Source organism: Zootoca vivipara, chromosome 2 (assembly GCF_963506605.1).
Source record: "Zootoca vivipara chromosome 2, rZooViv1.1, whole genome shotgun sequence".
Lineage (NCBI taxonomy): Eukaryota > Metazoa > Chordata > Lepidosauria > Squamata > Lacertidae > Zootoca > Zootoca vivipara.
Genome location: NC_083277.1, coordinates 17,429,211 through 17,448,258, shown reverse-complemented (window position 1 = coordinate 17,448,258; position 19,048 = coordinate 17,429,211). Strand labels below are relative to the sequence as shown.

General features: G+C 46.9%; 2 non-coding genes across 2 annotated transcripts; one reads left to right on the top strand and one right to left on the bottom strand.

Moving 5' to 3' along the window:
- Positions 1-9,895: 9,895 nt before the first annotated feature.
- TRNAY-GUA (transfer RNA tyrosine (anticodon GUA)) lies at positions 9,896-9,983 on the top strand. The gene is given in 2 exon segments: positions 9,896-9,932; positions 9,948-9,983. It is a non-coding gene; the product is annotated as a tRNA-Tyr (tRNA).
- Positions 9,984-17,864: 7,881 nt separating this feature from the next.
- On the bottom strand, positions 17,865-17,975 carry TRNAL-CAA (transfer RNA leucine (anticodon CAA)). The gene is made up of 2 exons: positions 17,938-17,975; positions 17,865-17,910 (listed from the first exon to the last, which is right to left on the bottom strand). It is a non-coding gene; the product is annotated as a tRNA-Leu (tRNA).
- Between the last annotated feature and the right edge of the window lie 1,073 nt (positions 17,976-19,048).

The following is a 19,048-nucleotide window of genomic DNA, read 5'->3' as shown; positions in this document are numbered from 1 at the left end:
GACATTGTGGGATTGCAATGGTTTGCTTTGCAAGAATAAGGGCGTATGTACCTATTTTCGTCTGTGAAATGCTGGAGGTTGTGGCATGGAGAACATGGGTGGTGATAGGCAGTTATTCCAGGTTAGGGAATCCAGAGTACAAGGCGTGTGGACCCCAGTAAAGATGTCTCGGTCATGGGCAGAAAAAAAGAGATGCACCTGATTTGTCCAGAAAGGAAAAGCAGCTGTGACCGAGGCAACCCAACAGCACTGTAGAAATATTTGACAGCAATAGCAGGCAAACAAACCCCACCCAAGGTTGGGTCTTTTCTCTTGTCAAATTCTTGTGTTTCCTCTCAGCTATTTTGGCAGCGGTGTGTACTGTTTGTTCTGCCAATAGTATGTTTTGTATGCAATAGAATGGATTTTTCTGTTGGGAAGGGGAATACAGTACTTGTACTTGAATGCTCTCCAGAGCTTCGCTCCACCCTTTCTTTCTTGGTGAAGTTCAAGTCGCCCTTCTCTTTCCCAGGAGCACAAAAAATGCAAAGCAGCCCAAGCTCTGAGAGCCTGGGAAACTATTTCAGGGCTGTGAGTGGGAACAGATATCATTCTTATTTGTTTATGGTACAGGTATTTGGCACCAGTCTGTCTCAGGAGACAATGGAAAAGTCAAACCATTGGAGAATTAAAGTGCCTGCTGTAGCTTCTGAGACTGATACAGGAGAGACATGTTTTGTTGCATCTGGGGCAGAGGAAGGCGGCCGGTTGTGCTGCTGCAGATGCACCATTGCACATCTTCTCTCTGCGCTCCTCCTCCTGGCAGTCGTGCCTCCTCTGATCACTGCTGATTGTCTCCAATAAGATAAACCATCCGCCCAATGGATGAGCTGGCCAAGCTGAGAGAGGCGGAGAAGTTAAGGACATAATGCAAGCCTGCAGGAATCAGGCCAGTTGCCCATCTGGAACAGCGTCTTGTTCTCACAGTGGCCAGCCAGATGGCTATGGGATGCCTGCAAGCTGGACATGAGAGCGACAGCACCCTGCCCACCTGTAATTGCCAGCCACTGGTATTCAGAGGCCTACTGCCTTTCTGTGAGAGCTGGACCATAAAGAAGGCCGATCGCCAAAGAATTGATGCTTTTGAATTATGGTGCTGGAGGGAGACTCTTGAGAGTCCCATGGGCTGCAAGAAGATCAAACCTATCCATTCTGAAGGAAATCAGCCCTGAGTGGTCACTGGAAGGACAGATAGTGAAGCCGAGGCTCCAATACTTTGGCCACCTCATGAGAAGAGAAGACTCCCTGGAAAAGACCCTGATGTTGGGAAAGATGGAGGGCACTAGGAGAAGGGGACAACAGAGGACGAGATGGTTGGACAGTGTTCTTGAAGCCACCAAAATGAGTCTGACCAAACTGCAGGAGGCAGTGGAAGACAGGAGTGCCTGGCGTGCTCTGGTCCATGGGGTCACGAAGAGTCGGACATGACTAAACGACTAAACAACAACAACACTGCCTCTCTGACAGTGGAGGCAGAACATAGCAGCTGGTAGCCACTGGTAGCCATGGTCGCCATGAATTTGTCCAATCCTCTTTTTAAGCCATTCAAGTTGGTGGCCATCGCTGCCTCCTGCGGGAGGGAGTTCCATAGTTTCAACCATGCACTGCATGAAGAAATACTTTCTCTTATCTGTCTTGACTCTTCCAACATTCAGCTTCACCAGATGTTCACGAGTTTGGTGGACAAAGTCTTTTAGGGATGTTACAGCTGTTTTTTCCGGTCCCAGGATGATAGCCATCCTGTTGCCGTGGTGAAGAAGGAGGGTCTCAGAGAAGGAGGGTGTCCCTCTGAGGATGAGCGACACAATCCATTAGAAGGGACCCATTCCTTTGGGGATAAGCAACTCTTCTGTTTTGCTGAGGATACTTCTCCGGCCAGGGATCCTGGTAGTGGGCAATCTGATCATTAGGAACATAGCTGTGTGAGTGATGGGCGAGACAGAAATATTCTTGAACCTCAGGGATTTTGAGCAGACAGGGAATAAACCTTGCCATTTCCCCCTTCAGTCAGGAAAGACATTTCTACACCTTGAATCCAACCTAAACATCGGGTGTGTGGGTGTGGGTGTTGATTCTGACGGTAAGAGCTGTTTGACAGTGGAACAGTCTGCTTCTGGAGATTGTGGACTCTCCTTCCTTGGAGGTTTTTAAGCAGAGGTTGGATGGCTGCCTGTCATGGATGCTTTAGCTGTGATTCCTTCATTGCAGGGGGTTGGACTGGATGACCCTTGGGTTCCTTCCGATTCTATGATTCTGTTTGGGGAACTGTTGTTTTCCTTGTTTTTCCCCTTCCTCTTGCTCAGTGCTTTCTTGATAGGTTTTATTTATTGTGATGGTGATTTAAATGTATGGCAGCCTGTGGGGGCAACCCACTTTTCACCCAAGGCAGTGGACACAATTTCATCCTCCCTTTGTTCGCTTCACAACAATCCTGTTAGGTAGGTTCAGCGATGGAGCATACGCCCGCATTGTCCAGGGCGGGTGCACTCCCGAGGGGGGCGGGGGCACGGTGGGTGCCCTCCCATGCTCCACAGTTCAGGGTAGGAGAGGGGCAAGGAAGCTGCTGCTCAGTCTCCTCCTGCTCTCCACAGCTGGGTCAGACATGACCTGGCAATGGAGCTGCTGCGGCCGGGTGTGCCGCGCCATGGCTGAGGAGGGCTGCTCTCTGCCACCGAGCCAGAAGAGCTGCTGCCACCGGGCGTGAGGTGTGCCGACCACTCGCCTGCCATTTGTCACCCCCTTCAGTCATGACACGGGGTGGATTAGGCTGAGAGATGGTGGCGTGATGGTGACTGGCCCAGAGCCACAAACTGAGCTTCATGACCGAGTGGGGATTCGAACCCTGGTCTCCAAGGCCCTAGTCTGACTCTCTAACCACTATGCTGCACTGACTCAATTAACGAGGCATCACGGATTGCTCCCCACAGCTCGCCCTATCCCCAAAGCCACTGCTTGTCCCAGTAGCACTTGCTGAGCCTTGTTAAGTGTTATTTACACACACACACACACATACACAGGCTGAATGAGCTGCAGGTTCCAACGAAACAACTCAAGTGGAGTTCAACAAGATCACTTTGGGTCAGGATTTCACTCACTGGGAGCTAGAACCTGACTGCTTCAGCAATTCATGGAACAGCCCTATATGGTTATATAGTGGCTGAAGAAAGGATTTGCATGGGAGCTGAGCTGAGCTCTGAAAGCCTGGGAGCAGGCAGTGGCTCAGGAATCTTGGAAGATTCCTGGCTGCTGAGTATTCTTGGATTACGCTCTTGTCATGTGAGTGAGCTGGCATCTCTCTCCCTTGAATGACGCAGAGATCCAGAGGCATGTCCATCCTTCTTTCAGCAGGGGAGCGGTGCTCACACTTTGACTTCCTCCAGCTAGACGTGTTTTGAAAATTTGGGGCCGGCCCTGCAATTAGGTAGAGGGAGGCAGCTGCCTCAGGTGGCAGGTCCCAGGGGGCAGGGAGAGGCAGTGAGGTGTTGGAGGACAGAGCCACGTGTGTTTGCCGCATGGCCTGCCCTGTGGCCCCTAAGCTAGCCTCCTTCCCTCTGGTACAATGGAAGATGCTGCCCCAGCTACAGTGCTGAATTAAGCTGCGTACGCATTGTATATTTAAAGCATGCGGCTTTCCCGAAAGAATCTTGGGGACTGTAGTTTGTGATGAGCACTGGGGAATTTTAGGTCTTGCAGTTCCCAGGGTTCTTCGGGGAAAATAATGTGTACACAGCCTAATATTCAGTTGCCAATAGGGTGAGCTTCTGTATTAGAATTGGGGGAGATGGGGAAACCCTATACTGCTGTCTGCCTCAGGCAGCAAAAGGCCTGGGTTCAAAAGGGGGCTGTAGGGAGAAAATGCATTTGATATTCTGGCTCATGTTACTGAAAAGGACGTCTGATGCCAATGGAAGCAAAGGCCGATTGAAAGGGGACTGTTGCCCCCACCCCTTGTTTTGCATTGCATCTACCAGCAGATGGCGACACAGTCATGGAACCCTTTAGAGCAGGTGTAGGCATCCTAAGGCCCGTGGGCCAGATGTGGCCCAATCACCTTCTAAATAAGGCCCACAGACGGTCCGGGAATCAGTGCGTTTTTACATGAGTAGAATGTGTCCTTTTATTTAAAATGCATCTCTGGGTTATTTGTGGGGCATAGGAACTCGTTCATTCCCCCCCCCCCAAAAAATATAGTCCGGCCCATCACATGGTCTGAGGGACAGTGGACTGGCTCACGGCTGAAAAAGGTTGCTGACCCCTGCTTTAGAGTTAGTCCATTGACCCATACCCTTTAGGGTTTGGAGACAGGATGTAGCTCAGTGGTAGAGCATCTGTTTAGGTCCCAGGTTCAATCCCCAGTGGTGCATGCTCTAGTTATCTCTCGCTTGGATTACTGCAATTCACTCTATGTGGGGCTACCTTTGAAGGTGACCCGGAAACTACAATTAATCCAGAATGCAGCAGCGAGACTGGTGACTGGGAGCGGTCGCCAAGACCACATAACACCGGTCTTGAAAGACCTACATTGGCTCCCAGTCTGTTTCCGAGCACAATTCAAAGTGTTGGTGCCGACCTTTAAAGCCCTAAACAGCCTCGGCCCAGTATACCTGAAGGAGCATCTCCAGCCCCATCGTTCTGCCCAGACAATGAGGTCCAATGCTGAGGGCCTTCTGCCAGTTCCCTCACTACGAGAAACCAAGCTACAGGGAACCAGACAAAGGGCCTTCTTGGTAGTGGCACCCGCCCTGTAGACGCCCTCCCACCAGATGTCAAAGAGAAAAACAACTACCAGACTTTTAGAAGACATCTGAAGGCAGCCCTGTTTAGGGAGGCTTTTAATGTTTAATAGATTATTGCATTTTAATGTTCTGTTCTGTTGGAAGCCGCCCAGAGTGGCTGGGGAAACTCAGCCAGATGGGTGAGGTATAAATAAATTATTATTATTATCATCAGCATCAGCATCAGCATCATCTCCAGGTAGGACTGGAAGAAACCTGCACCTGAAAGCAATATTGAGCTAAATGGACCAATGAACTTACTCAATATAAGGCATCTTCTTATGTTTACAATGCACAGTGTCCTCCTACCTTGGTAATCCACACCTGAATTAATTATTAGAAGGAGTAGGTTGTATTGAGAGCTAGTCCTGCTCAGACGAGACCCACTGTAGATAATAAGCATGACCAGTGCTGTTTTTCTAGAAAAAGAGGCTCCGAAACTCACCACGAACGCCTCCCTTGTTCTCTTATCATGGCAATGGCACCTACCTGATAGGTGCCAGAACTCAGTTCCTGTGATTTCTGGCTGAAAAAAAGCCCTGAGCACGACTAATTTAGCTTCACTGGACCAGATTCAACATCACTAGGGAAGACAGGTGAACTAATGCCAATGTACTAGAAGAAGCAAAGATCACCAGTGTCAAAGCAATGATTCTTCAACATCAACTTAGTTGAACCAGTCATGTTGTTTGGATGCCTGTTTATCATCCTCCAAAACAACTACTCTATTCTGAACTTAAAAATGGAAAGCGTAATGCTGGTGGTCAACAAAAGAGGTTTAAAGACTCTCTCAAGGCAAATCTTTAAAAAGGTAGTAAAAACACCAGCAACTGGGAAACACTGGCCTGCGAGCGCTCCAATTGGAGAACAGCCTTTACCAAAGGTGTTGTGGGCTTTGAAGAAGCACAAACTCAGGATGAACGGGAGAAACGTACTAAGAAGAAGGCATGCTTGGCAAACCCTCACTGTGTGATCAACTACTGCAGTGATGGGCAACCTTTTGAGCTTGGTGTGTCAAAATTCGCCAAAAAACTGAGCATAACTTGGGTGGTGTGTCACTTCGAGAACCCCCCCCCCCATAATTTCACAATATTTAGAGTTTAAATAACAAAAATGTATAATTGTAATATATACATTATATTGTATACTGTATTTAATACAGTAAACCAAAAACTAATTCATTTATTTTTAAAAAAAACAATTATTCTTTTTTTAAAAAAATAATTACCCCACCCCCACACACTGAGCTACTCTCACAACGGCTACCAAGCCAATACTTAGGCACGAGAGAAGGAGGAAGGTGATGAGGCTCAGCAGAGGCTGCAGAAAAATTCCCTCCGAAGGCAGGGGACGTTCCTTCCTGGGATGCCGGCAGCAAGCGCGAAACAAAGAAGCCGCTGAGCGGAGAAAGAGTGTTTGAATGCTGTCGCGCCGGCCTAAACGTTGTCAAACCCCGTCCCCCAGCCGGCGCTATTGGCCAGCCAAGAGGCTCGGCACGGCAGCAGGGATAGGCTGGAGCAGCGGGCCGAAACACGCCCCCCTGCTGAAGCGGATCCCGTTCGCAAAGTCTCCCCTCTAGAAAGAGGAGAGATCTTGCCGCCGCCGGCCAGAGATCGCCGTGTGCCACTGGAAATGGCTACGTGTGTCAGTGCTGACACGCGTGTCATAGGTTTGCCATCAGGGAACTCCTGCCTGGGAACCTATGTCCCCACTGTGGAAGGATGTGTGGATCCAGAATTGGCCTCCACAATCACCTACACTCACTGTTAACACCATGTTTATGGAAGGGAATCTTACTCGGCTACGAGTGATCGCAGAAGAAGAGCAGGAGCAGAAGGTAGCACAAGGGCTTCTGCGAAAACTTTCTCCTCTCTCCTCCCTGCACCCTACCTGACATAGGTGCCGTCTATGCGGGGCTATGGGTGTCTGGGCACTCACCATTTTTCAAAGAAGGAGCCAGGCCTCCCCAAGTTCTAAGTGAATTCCACCCACTCATTTCAATGGATTTACTCTAAGTAGAGCTCCTTTGGCAACAACCCAGTGGTGCTAAGGTTCGAAAGCTTCCTTGTTTGGCCAAAGAATTAATACAATCAGCCAACGGAGGAAAGGGCCGTTGGTTCCCTACTTACAGAGTTTCCTAATTACGTGTGCTGTTGCGCTCATTATGGGAAGCAAAAGGTTGTCTCAGCCCAAATATGTGTAATCCTAGAAAATTGCCCTTTCCAGCAGATTAGCAGAAGGCGCAGGCTGGGAGTAATTAAGCGCTTTGCTGGGAGGTAAGCAAATTGCAACCGTTAATTGCTGTGCACAGCCCACCTTTTCCCCCAAGGCGTCACTTGTCCTGATCTTTCTCACCGCTCTTAATTTTTTTAAAAAAATATATTTTTATGGGTTTTCCAGTATTGTTCCAATAACAGCCTCCTTATAACCATGCCAATTTTAATTTGCTGGTGCGGAAAGATAGGAGCTTAACATCGTTTTCCAGGTCAAAAGTTGGTTTCGTAGAGCTTTATTCTGGCTAAGGCCGGTCCAACCATGAGGCAAGGTGAGGTGACTGCTTCAGGTGGCAGGATCCACAGGGGCAACAGATCCAGCCTCCAAGGAGCCCATCGCCCACTGGTGGCAGCAACAGCTGCGGTGCAGTCCTTGGAGACCAGATCTGGCCCCTCCCCAATGCCACCTCTACAGTGGTTTCTTGGCCAATAGGAGGCGCTGTTGGTCTCCTCCAATCCTTCTTCCTGATGTCGATCTTCACTGACCCCTTCTCCTTCATGAAGGAGGTGGGCCCACACCATTTTGTGGTTCATCTCAGGTGCGAAAATGTAGCCCTGATTGTTGCAAAGAACCTGGCTCACATTTTACATATAGAATCATAGAAATGTAGAGTTGGAAGGGATCCCCAAGGCTCATCTAGTCCAACCCCCTGCAATGAGGAATCTCAGCTAGAGCATCCATTACGGAAACAGTTTAGGGCTCTGGAACCCTCTGACCTCGGTTCAGAGAAAGCGATGAATCTTTTTTCCTTGGAAGTGGTTCAGTTCCTTGGAACTCGCCTCTGCATCTGATGCAGGTTTAACATTTGGCAATTTCTTGTTCTACAGCCCCTGAAGGAGACTATGAATGTATTGCGTCAGAAACAGCAGTGTGGCTATTGCAGATCCATGAGAAGCAATGCAGAATCGGCCCGGCAGTCCACTGCCTTGGGCTTGTCTCGGCATCCCCTGTGTAATCAAGTCCTGGAGGGCTGACCTTGATCCTGTAAACATGATAATATAATCAAAGAGCATTGTGTTGCAACGTGGGCTGGAGGAGGACCTGCAGTTCAAGACATCTGCGTTATTACTAGGAGGAGGACCTGCATAGATCTTCACGTTGGCCAACCCCAAGTTGATGGACAGTTGCCATAGACTAGAAGAGCGACTGAACCAGAGGGCAAGGCCAGCCACGGAGACTAAACAGAGGCTGGAAGGCCATTTGCCAGGGATTCTTCAGCTGTGATTCCTGCATAGCAAGGGGTTGGCACCCTGATATCCCTTTCCAGCTGTGCAAGTCTAGGATTCTATGTCCAGTAGGAACAGGATGGGCTGGGCTGGCAGGGGAGCTTGCCCAGCAGAATCCAGAACTGGATCAGCAAAGCCAAGCAAGGAGTTTCTTCCCACTAGTCCTGCACTTTGGAAATTATCAGCTGGCCAACGGCGGGGGCTATGGAGGGCCCTGATGGTGGACGACCCTGCAGTTCTGCAACAAGGAGTCCAAGCCTTCATTTGTCTGGTGAATTGCTGGCCTTAATGTCTTATCACTATCGAAGACAGCCCCCTGAAAATCTGTATGTGGACATACGGACTGCATATGCTAGAGGATAACTTTGGATTCAGAGACCATGAACCATATTTGAGAGGATGCGATTTTGGATCCCCTACCTCTCTCCCTTCTTTTATTGGATGAAGGTATGCTTTTATTACTATATAAATGAATAATAATAATGCAATTTTGCTAGTAAGTATAATATTGAGGAGTTTTGTAGTGGGATTGACTGTCGCACCACATAAGGGGACAAAGGAGGGGTGCCGGTCTGAGGGCTAATGATAATAATAATAATAATTTATTTATACCCCACCAATCTGGCTGGGTTTCCCCAGCCACTCTGGGCGGCTCCCAACAGAATATTAAAATCACGATAAAACATCAAACATTAAAAACTTCCCTAAACAGGGCTGCCTTCAGTTGTCTTCTAAATGTCAGATAGTTGTTTATTTCCTTGACATCTGATGGGAGGGCGTTCCACAGGGCGGGTGCCACTACCGAGAAGGCCCTCTGCCTGGTTCCCTGTAACTTCACTTCTTGCAGTGAGGGAACCGCCAGAAGGCCCTCGGTGCTGGATCTCAGTGTCCGGGCTGAAAGATGGGGGTGGAGACGCTCCTTCAGGTATACAGGGCTGAGGCCGTTCGGGGCTTTAAAGGTCAGCACCAACAATTTGAATTGTGCTCGGAAACGTACTGGGAGCCACTGACCTTTCCCCAGCTGCTCACTTTTCACCGACCCAATTTTCTGGTGGGGGAGGAGTTAGTTGCCAGTGAAACAAACAAACAATGCAGTGGCAAGTGGAGACAGCACATTCCCATTGTGGTGCTGAGCTGAACAGAGAGGGTAAAACCTCATTTTCCCAGCACAGCACTATGACAAGCATTGGGACACACACACACACACACACACACACACACACACATCTCTCCACTCACCATATTGATAGTCTCAAGAATCAGGGGCCTGTCTACCCTTCTTCCTCAGCTGATGAGGTGAGGAAGGGGACTGTGTTTACATTTGTGTATGCGTAGATGCCTGAGATCATGTGTGACCTGTATTAGCATGGCCAGAAACAAAAACCTTACATGCAAGACAACAGCCAACCCTTTGGGCAATTCCTTTTTTTTTCCCTAGTGGAAGCTGCTGATTAACATGGAGTTCTAAAGGAAATGAGTCAAGGCCAGATTATTAAACTGAAGAGCTACGTGCGCTGTCAGTATTAGGCAAGCCACAAACTGAAAGGGAAAAGGAATGACTCAGAGAAGGTTCCCATCACCCCTTCGATAGCTCAGCTGGTAGAGCGGAGGACTGTAGAGTACTACTGTAGTCATCCTTAGGTCGCTGGTTCGATTCCGGCTCGAAGGAGGAATGTTTTCCTGCTTCTTGGGACAAAGGCTGAGGATGCGTTCGAGGGGGCGGTTGAGGCAAAACTGCAGCATGATAGCAAAATCTGTTGAACATGCCGTGTGCCGTTTAATTATATTTGTAAGGTGAGTTGGGCATCGGCAGTTTTTACCATCCAAAACAGAAGCTGCAAACTGCAAGGTGCATATTCTGCTATGCGTGCAAATGTGTTATGTGGTAGCCAGGCCAGAAATAATAATAATAATAATAATAATAATAATAATAATAATAATAATAATATATTTATACCCCGCCCATCTGGCTGAGTTTCCCCAGATACTCTGGGCAGCTTCCGACAGAACAGAACATTAAAATGCAGTAATCTATTAAACATGAAAAGCTTCCCTAAGAATTTGACATTCTGAAACTTTTTCAGGCACGATAAAACAACAACCACCTTCATAAGTACTGTACCAATCGCGCTTTATTGCTGTGGCATGTGAGCTTTCAGATGACACAGAACTCTTCCTCGTTCTTTTTTAAAGGGAGAAAAAATATGTTTATGATAGAGAACATATTGAGCCAGGGAACAGAAATCTGTATTTGAGATGCGGGACACAAATTACATCAGCAAACAATTAGCTAAATTAATAAGCCTTGGCTGCAGTTTGCTTCAGTCTAAAGAGGAGAATGGAGGGGGCTCGTTGCAGATGAATTAAGGCAATTTCTCCTGATTTCTTTGCACAAAATGTGTGCAGATGTTATATGGTGATTATCATCATGATCAGGGATCCCCAAACTAAGGCCCAGGGGCCGGATGCAGCCCAATCGCCTTCTAAATCCGGCCCGCGGACGGTCCAGAAATCAGCATGTTTTTACATGAGTAGAATGCGTCCTTTTATTTAAAATGTATCTCTGGGTTATTTGTGGGGCCTGCCTGGTGTTTTTACATGAGTAGAATGTGTGCTTTTATTTAAAATGCATTTCTGGGTTATTTGTGGGGCATAGGAATTAGTTCATTTCCCCCCCCCCCAAAAAATATAGTCCGGCCCCCCACAAGGTCTGAGGGACAGTGGAGCGGCCCCCTGCTGAAAAAGTTTGCTGACCCCTGATCATGATGATTATCTCCAGTGGGCGTGCAGTGAATTTTTTTTTTTTGTAGGGGAACAGTTGGGGCCAGAGGTACAACCTTGCAAGGGTGATGGGTGGGTGGAGGAAAATGATGTTGCACATGTGAGCACCGTGCCTACCTAAGATGGGTAGAAGCTTCCTGGGCTTTGGGAAGGAGGCAGCAGGAGAAGATTTAGGGGATTAGCCTAGTCTACCTAAGACACTGACCACACGCCACTTATCTCACACTTTCCCAGTGGGTTCCTCCAATATTTTTCTTCTTTAAAAAAAAAATTAAAAAAAATTACATTGCAAATTTGAGTTCAAACATTAAACATCAAAATCATCAATTAGGATTCCTTGAATCCTTCGACTCCTCTCCACCCTTCCATGGTTACCATTATCAATCTTTCCCCCCCAACTGCTTCTTTTACTTTCTCTATTTTTTAAAAAATACAATCCATTTTAAGCATGTACTGTGTGAATCTGTTCAGTGTTGCCGATGTTTTATTTTATTTTATTAAAACAACAACACACCTTTGTGCTATTGGGCTGTTGTTATTTGTTATCATGCACCCACTTTTGGAGAGGGGGTAGGTCAGGGGTCAGCAACCCTTTTAAGCCGTGGGCCGGTCCACTGTCACTCAGACCTTGTGGGGGGCCGGACTATGTTTTTTTGGGGGGTGGGTGGGAATGAATGAATTCCTATGCCCCACAAATAACCCAGAGATGCATTTTAAATAAAAGGACACATTCTAATCATGTAAAAACACCAGGCAGGCCCCACAAATAACCCTGAGATGCATTTTAAATAAAAGGACACATTCTAATCATGTAAAAACATGCTGATTCCCAGACCGTCCGCAGGGCGGATTTAGAAGGCAACTGGGCCAGATCTGGCCCCCGAGCCTTAGTTTGCCCACCCATGGGGTAGGTAATGAAGGTGTGCTTTATTGCATGAAGCACATCTCCCAGCATCTACCTGAATGGATGAGATCTGCACAAAAAATGATGATAGGGATTTGAGTCCAGCAGTCATCTTCTATATAAACCTTTAATTTAAAAAGGCATACCTTTGATCAAAGCTTTTTTTTATGATACAAGAAGATATTATCCAGCTATCTCTCCATCTCTCCTATGATCCCCCTCTTCAAACATCTTCACTGCCTTCATTAGAATTCTTGTTCTTGTTCCTTATTGTTTATGTACGGAGCTCTCACAAAGGCGAGGTGCATTTCATCAAACAAAAATAGCTCATGGGCCCTGCCCTCAGGCTTGCAACCTCAAGGGCTAAACCAGGTGTGCCACAGGAGATCCATGAATAGAATGTCCCACTTTTTTTTAAAGCATTAATAAGCTACTGGTGCTGTTAAAAGGTGGTGTATAAACACAGGGAAAGAAAGAATTCAAAGCAGAGAAGAGAGTTTGGAGAGAAGAAACAGGAAGTGTAGAGAAAGGAGTGTTGCAATGTCAGAGGCTATTATTATTTTTATTGTTATTACAAGTTATTACCCTGCCCTCGGTCTCAGGGTGGTTTATAACACAACATGAATATTAAAACACAATAATACACAATATTAAAAACACTGTTTAAAACAACTTACCATTACAAAAACAGGGTGGAACTTAAGATATATGAAATCTAATCAAAGGAGGTGGTGAATTTTTTTATATAAAAAAACTTATTTGATTTCACTTCCCATAAAATATCTCAAAGCAATTTCCCCGCAGAAACACCAACAATAAAAAAATTAAAAACAATCCCATATATGCACAAACAATTCTACCTTTTAAAACAATCCCATATAAAAAAATAATTCAATGTGTATAAATGATTTAAACCATTCCATATATGCAGTAAAAAAAAAACAAGTAAAAACCACTCCATCTATATGCAAACCATTAAAAACAATGTCTCATGTCTTGAACAGTTTCAAACCCAATAAAAAAAATTCCTTCAGTAGCACCTTAAAGACCAACTAAGTTTATATTTTGGTATGAGCTTTCGTGTGCATGCACACTTCTTCAGATACACCTACCTGTAACTAGTTTCAAACCCAATACTGTACAGACAATGCACAGTGAAAGTGACAAGATTTAGCAATTGAAGCTATTTCTATGCAAGGGAAGGGAAGAATAAATGATAATACAATGGTACCTCGACTTACGAATTTAATCCGTTCCGAATGGACCTTTGTAAGTCAAAAAAATCATAAGTCGAAGCCAATGGGGGGGGGAATTTAAAAAATTCATAAGTCGAAAAAATCCTATCTAAACCGCATCCAAAATGGCGGACTGAACTCTGTTCGTAACTCGAAACATTCGTAAGTCAAGTCATTCGTAAGTCGAGGTACCACTGTACAAGTATTACAGTATTTGTTGTTGTTGTTTAGTCGTTTAGTCGTGTCCGACTCTTCGTGACCCCATGGACCATAGCACGCCAGGCACTCCTGTCTTCGTATTACAGTATATCTCACCTCAAATTTGTTCATTAAGTCATCGGCTAGTCATCACCCACAACTGAAACTAGACCTAAGTGCATTAAGAGTACTTTGTACCCATATATCTTTTTTCAAACTTTGCCTCACCCCCACCACCCCACATTATTGGTGATGTATAAATTGTATTGTCCTTGGGACAGAGACCTGCCTTCCCCCATCTGCAATTCAGTAACCTTACTACTACCACTTATTATAATTACTTGAGTCTTAATATCACTCTTTGAGTTCTACAGACTGCAATTTGGGACTCACAACTGACATGCTCCATCTGGGTTGAGTATGTCGCTGTTAAGCTCCGGGTTCAAGAGCCACATTGAGCAAGAGATTCCTGCATTGCAGGATGTTGACCTAGGTGACCCTCAGGTTCCCAGCAGGGCTCTTCAGATGTGCAATATGGGAAGGGGTTGTGTTTGTCTGGGGGGCAGATCCCTGGAATGCCCTGGCTTTCGCTAAGCTTCACAGCCATCAATAATAAGCGTAAGAATGGTGTCATTTCCATGTCTCTGATTATGTACCTTGCATGTATCATTGTTTTCAAAGGAACCCGATTTGTAGCTTTCAAACTTCCTCTTAAGTTGTTTAGTTCCTTCTAGGACGGAAATGCTTCCCTCGTGTATCACGTCTGTGGAATGCCACAAAAGGGATCGGTACCCTTGGCCTTTAGTTCACTTAAGAGGCAGCAACCACAATAATAACAACTCACAGCTATTTCTGTCTCCATCCGTCTGCACATCAGCTAATTAACTTCCCTGGCATGCTAGGGCGATAGTTTTATTGCCCATTTTATAGGCCCAGACACTGAGGCTCTGAAATGACCAGCCCAGAATTTTAATTGTTGACAACTTTATTGAAAGATTGGGTGAGGGGAGGAAATGGGAATGCCAATTTACAGAGGAGGATGTATTGTAGCTCAAATAGTGCTTGGAAGACTGCCCTGCCCTGGAGCACTGGAGATTCTGAAGGAGACAGCGCAATACTGCAGTATCTTTAAAATAGCAACACAAAATAAATTGGATGGGGTAAGAGGGCAGGAGTGGGAAATGTTGCTGCTGCTATATGCAGCAACCCAATTCTGTCAAGGCATGCTTTACTCAGAAGTGAATCCCACTGCATCCAACCAAACAGTGAAGGGTTGGGGTTAGCTCAGTGGTAGAGCGTCTGCTTTGCAAGCCAAAGGTCCCAGGTTCAATCCCCAGCATCTCCACGTAGGCTTGGGAGAGGCTCCCTGTCTGATAATGCTGGAGAGCCGCTGCCAATCAGTGTAGACAATACTGAGCTAGATGGATCAATGACCTGGCTCAGTATAGGCAGGTTCCTATGCACTTCTTTAAATGGTAGCAACCTCGATGAGAGTGGCAAGGCCAATGTTTTGGGCTTTTTAGGGTGGAGAAAAGAGGTGAGTAACATGGGGCGCGGGTGGTGCTGTGGGTTAAACCACAGAGCCTAGGGCTTGCTAATCAGAAGGTTGGCAGTTCGAATCCCCACAACAGGGTGAGCTCCTGTTGCTCGGTCCCAGCTCCTGCCAACCTAGCAGATCGAAAGCATGTCAAAGTGCAAGTAGACAAATAGGTACCACTACAGCGGGAAGGTAAACGGCATTTCCGTGTGCTGCTCTGGTTCGCCAGAAGCGGCTTGGTCATGCTGGCCACATGACCCGGAAGCTGTACGCCAGCTCCCTCGGCCAATAACGCGAGATAAGCACTGCAACCCCAGAGTTGGTCACGACTGGACCTAATGGTCAGGGGTCCCTTTACCTTTTTAAGAGGTGACACAAGATGGAAGTTCATAAAGGTATGCAGGCATGGAGAAAGGGGATAGAGAAAATTTCTCCTCCCTCTCTCCTAATGCTAGAACTCATGCGCATCCCATGAAGCTGAATGTTAGAAGCTTCTGGAGAAAGAAAAGGAAGGACAGTACTTTGTTGCTCAGTTAAACAATGGAACTCACTTCCACAGGAGGCAGCAATGGTCACCAACTGAGATGGCTCTCTAAAAATTAAGGCAAATTCATGGAGGAGGGGGCTATCAATGGCTACTTGCCATTATGGCTAAGCTCTGCCTCCACAGCTAAAGACAGTAATGTGTCCAATTCCAGTTGCTGGAAACCAGAGGAGGGGGAAATGCTTGGATCCTGACAAAGGTGCCAGAGACCCTTTTTTGCTGTGACCTCCTCCCTGCTTTTGTGGCCTGGGACTGGGAGGGTGTGGCCTTGACTGACTCCACCTACAAATATTGCTACCATTCAGGGTACCATCATGGGGTTATTTACTTTACTCAATTTTAGGGATGCATTTTTAATTAATTTATTCTTTTGCTGCTCTCTGGATTATGTATTTTTATCGTTAGGCTTTCCAGCAGATGATTGGTGGACTGCCCGATCTTACTGCATATTTATTAATATGAGTTTTCACTAGCCTGTTGTTTACAGCTGTTTTCCTTTTTGACTTGTCTTGTCACTGTTGTTGTTATGATTAATTTCTCACACTCCCTTTGCCCTAAGGTCCCAGGGCATGCCGCGACAATTTAGAAGACAACATGTAAATCGGTTTCAACAAATTGCGGTCACAAGTATTGGGTGGCTCCTAAAAGATGTACATCTCAAGTAGGGTTGCCAGACTCAATAGAGGCCAGGACTTCTGTGCCTTTAATTGCCCTGCTCTCTTTTGAGTCTGGAAACCTTAAAGAGAAACTGGCAGACCCTTTGCTTGGAAATTAAACAAAGGGTCTGCTGGTTTCTCTTTAAGGTTCCCAGACTCAAAAGAGAGCAGGGCAATTAAAGGCACAGAAGTCCTGTCCTCTATTGAGTCTGGCAACCCTAATCTCAAGTGTCAGAGGGCAGAGTAAAGAGGGGCTAGTGAATTAGGTAAAGTTTGTAGTGCTGGGAGGCGCCTTGAGATTGGTTTCCAATGGAAAGGCAGCATACAAATAACTGAGGATGATGACTGCAGCTTGCAGCTCTTCCTGGGCAGTTCTGGCTGCCCACTGGGTCCACCCAGACAGGAAGAGCTTCCTGTTGGAACAGGGGCCTTTGCATGAGCAATGCCTCGTTTTGTTTTTATTATTTAGCTCTGCCACCCCAATGCTCTGTCCCCTTGGTTCCTGGCTCCCCTCTCTGTCAGCTGCCCTGACTCGCCTTCCTCTCAACATTGGTCTTTTGTGGAACAGTTGATGCACTCTCACAGGCCCTTATGTAACGCCCGACGTTTCAGCTGCGACATTCCGGTAGAACCAGAAATGTCAAGCTTTTGGAACGTCACCGTTGCATAATCACAACACAACCAGAGATGCAAGAATTCTCCCTCCCATGATCACAGCTTACCTGTGCCTCTTTGATTTCTGATAAGATGCAGTAAGAGGGCCGATGCCTTGGGAACAGGGCACCTGCATTGTGGGGGAGCAATTAGCAAGATAATTGATAATGTTAATTCCCCCAGTGACTGGCAAGGGTGCCTCCTGATCTCCCAGAGGTTTGCGGAAGCTTGTTAAAAGTCAGTTGAGGTTTGCAACTCAGAGCCTTGTGAGAGGTGCAATCAGCTAGACGGTGGCTCATTTTACAAAAATCCCGTTATCAAATCAGTCCTCCGAGGCTGTGTGGAATATCCAGCAGGATTCCTGGGTTCTTAGCTGCTGATGTAACACCAACAGCCATCTGGCACCTTTCCCCATCACGTTCGTCTTTCAGAGAAGCCCTTCCAGGAGCTGGTTTTTACATGTACAGTTGCTCTGCAATCCATGTAAATCAGGGATGGGGGAATAACCCATAACCATTCAGATATTATAACAGAGGAATCCTAACTGCAGGACCTATGCCATACCCTTTCTGAGCAAATTGAACCCCCCTCCCCGAACCTCAGGCTTTATATATGTACATTATTTACACAATGGGTCCCGTGTGATTGGCTGACTCGGCTTCCCTCCTGGAGTCTGATTGGACTGTTGTTGCATTCTAGGATCCTCCTGACCTAATAGGCTGATTAACTTTTTCCTGGGGCCTGATTGGGCTGCTCCTGCAGGCAAATCTGGTTGTTGCATTATAGGATTCTACCTGCCTATTGTTCTAGAACCCTAGCTCAGTACACAACACCCTTCAACATTTCTCTGATGAAAATAGGAATGTCCGAACCTAAGGAAAAGCGGTCAGGGGACACGGGTGGCGCTGTGGTCTAAACCAGGAGCTGGGACCGAGCAACGGGAGCTCACCCCGTTGCGGGGATTCGAACCACTGACCTTCTAATCGGCAAGCCCTAGGCTCTGTGGTTTAACCCACAGCGCCACCCACATCCCAAAGGATGTGTCAGAAGTGGGATTTGAACCCACGCCTCCATTCAGAGACCAGAACACCCAGAGCCTGGGAAGGATATGAGCTTTGAGTCTGGCGCCTTAGACCACTCGGCCATCCTGACACAGCATGACTTACACCAGCATATATCCCCCCAAAGAAGCATGGGGGGCGGAATGAGACAAGGAAAGACTGAATCATGTGGCCTAGGGCCCAGCTTGATCCATGCTCACCAGCTGTCTCAGCTGGCAGTAGGAGTCTCTGAACCAAGTTTGGAATAGGGGCAATTTACAATGACCTTACTTATGCCACCTTCCTGTAGTTAGAATTGTAAGCTCATTGTTACAAGCACAACTCCCAAATCTCCATTACTTGCTGAGAATCTAAGTACCTGTAACAAGAGAGACTTCCACGGTCTACACAAGGCCTCCAGCACAGATTGCCTCTTCTCTGATGTTGAATTTTAGATTGTAAGTTCATTGGGGGCAGGGACTGTCCTGTTATGCTTTCAAGTGATATGCACATTGATGGTGTAATAAAGCAACAATAAACACGAATGCCTTTTCAAAATGTGCTTTATTTATCTGCAAGGTCATATCTATCCCACTAGCAGCATTGCACAGATGGTCCTCAGTCTTTTATCAGTTTCACTTCCCTGTTTTTAAATAGCACCGCTGCAATGGACTAAGCCTTCCTTGATGGCCGAGTGGGGAAGGAGCCAGAGCCTCACTGTTAATTCACTGAGGCAAGGCACTCCCTGCTTCCAGCTGAAATATAAGCAATGGGGACCATATCAAAAGACTCCTCAGTTTGGGGAGGGAAAGCAGTCGGGTGAGCTTTGCAAGATTGTGTGAACAGCAGCATAAAAAGGTAAAGGGACCCCTGACCATTAGGTCCAGTTGTGACAGACTCTGGGGTTGCGGTGCTCATCTCGTGTTATTGGCCGAGGGAGGCGGCGTACAGCTTCTGGGTCGTGTGGCCAGCATGACAAAGCTGCTTCTGGTGAACCAGAGCAGCACACGGAAACACTGTTTACCTTCCCGCTGTAGCACTTTGAGGTGCTTTCGAACTGCTAGGTTGGCAGGAGCTGGGACTGAGCAACGGGAGCTCACCCCGTCGCGGGGATTCGAACCACCAATCGAAGCCCTAGGCTCAGTGGTTTAACCCACAGCGCCACCCGCGTCCCTTGAACAGCAG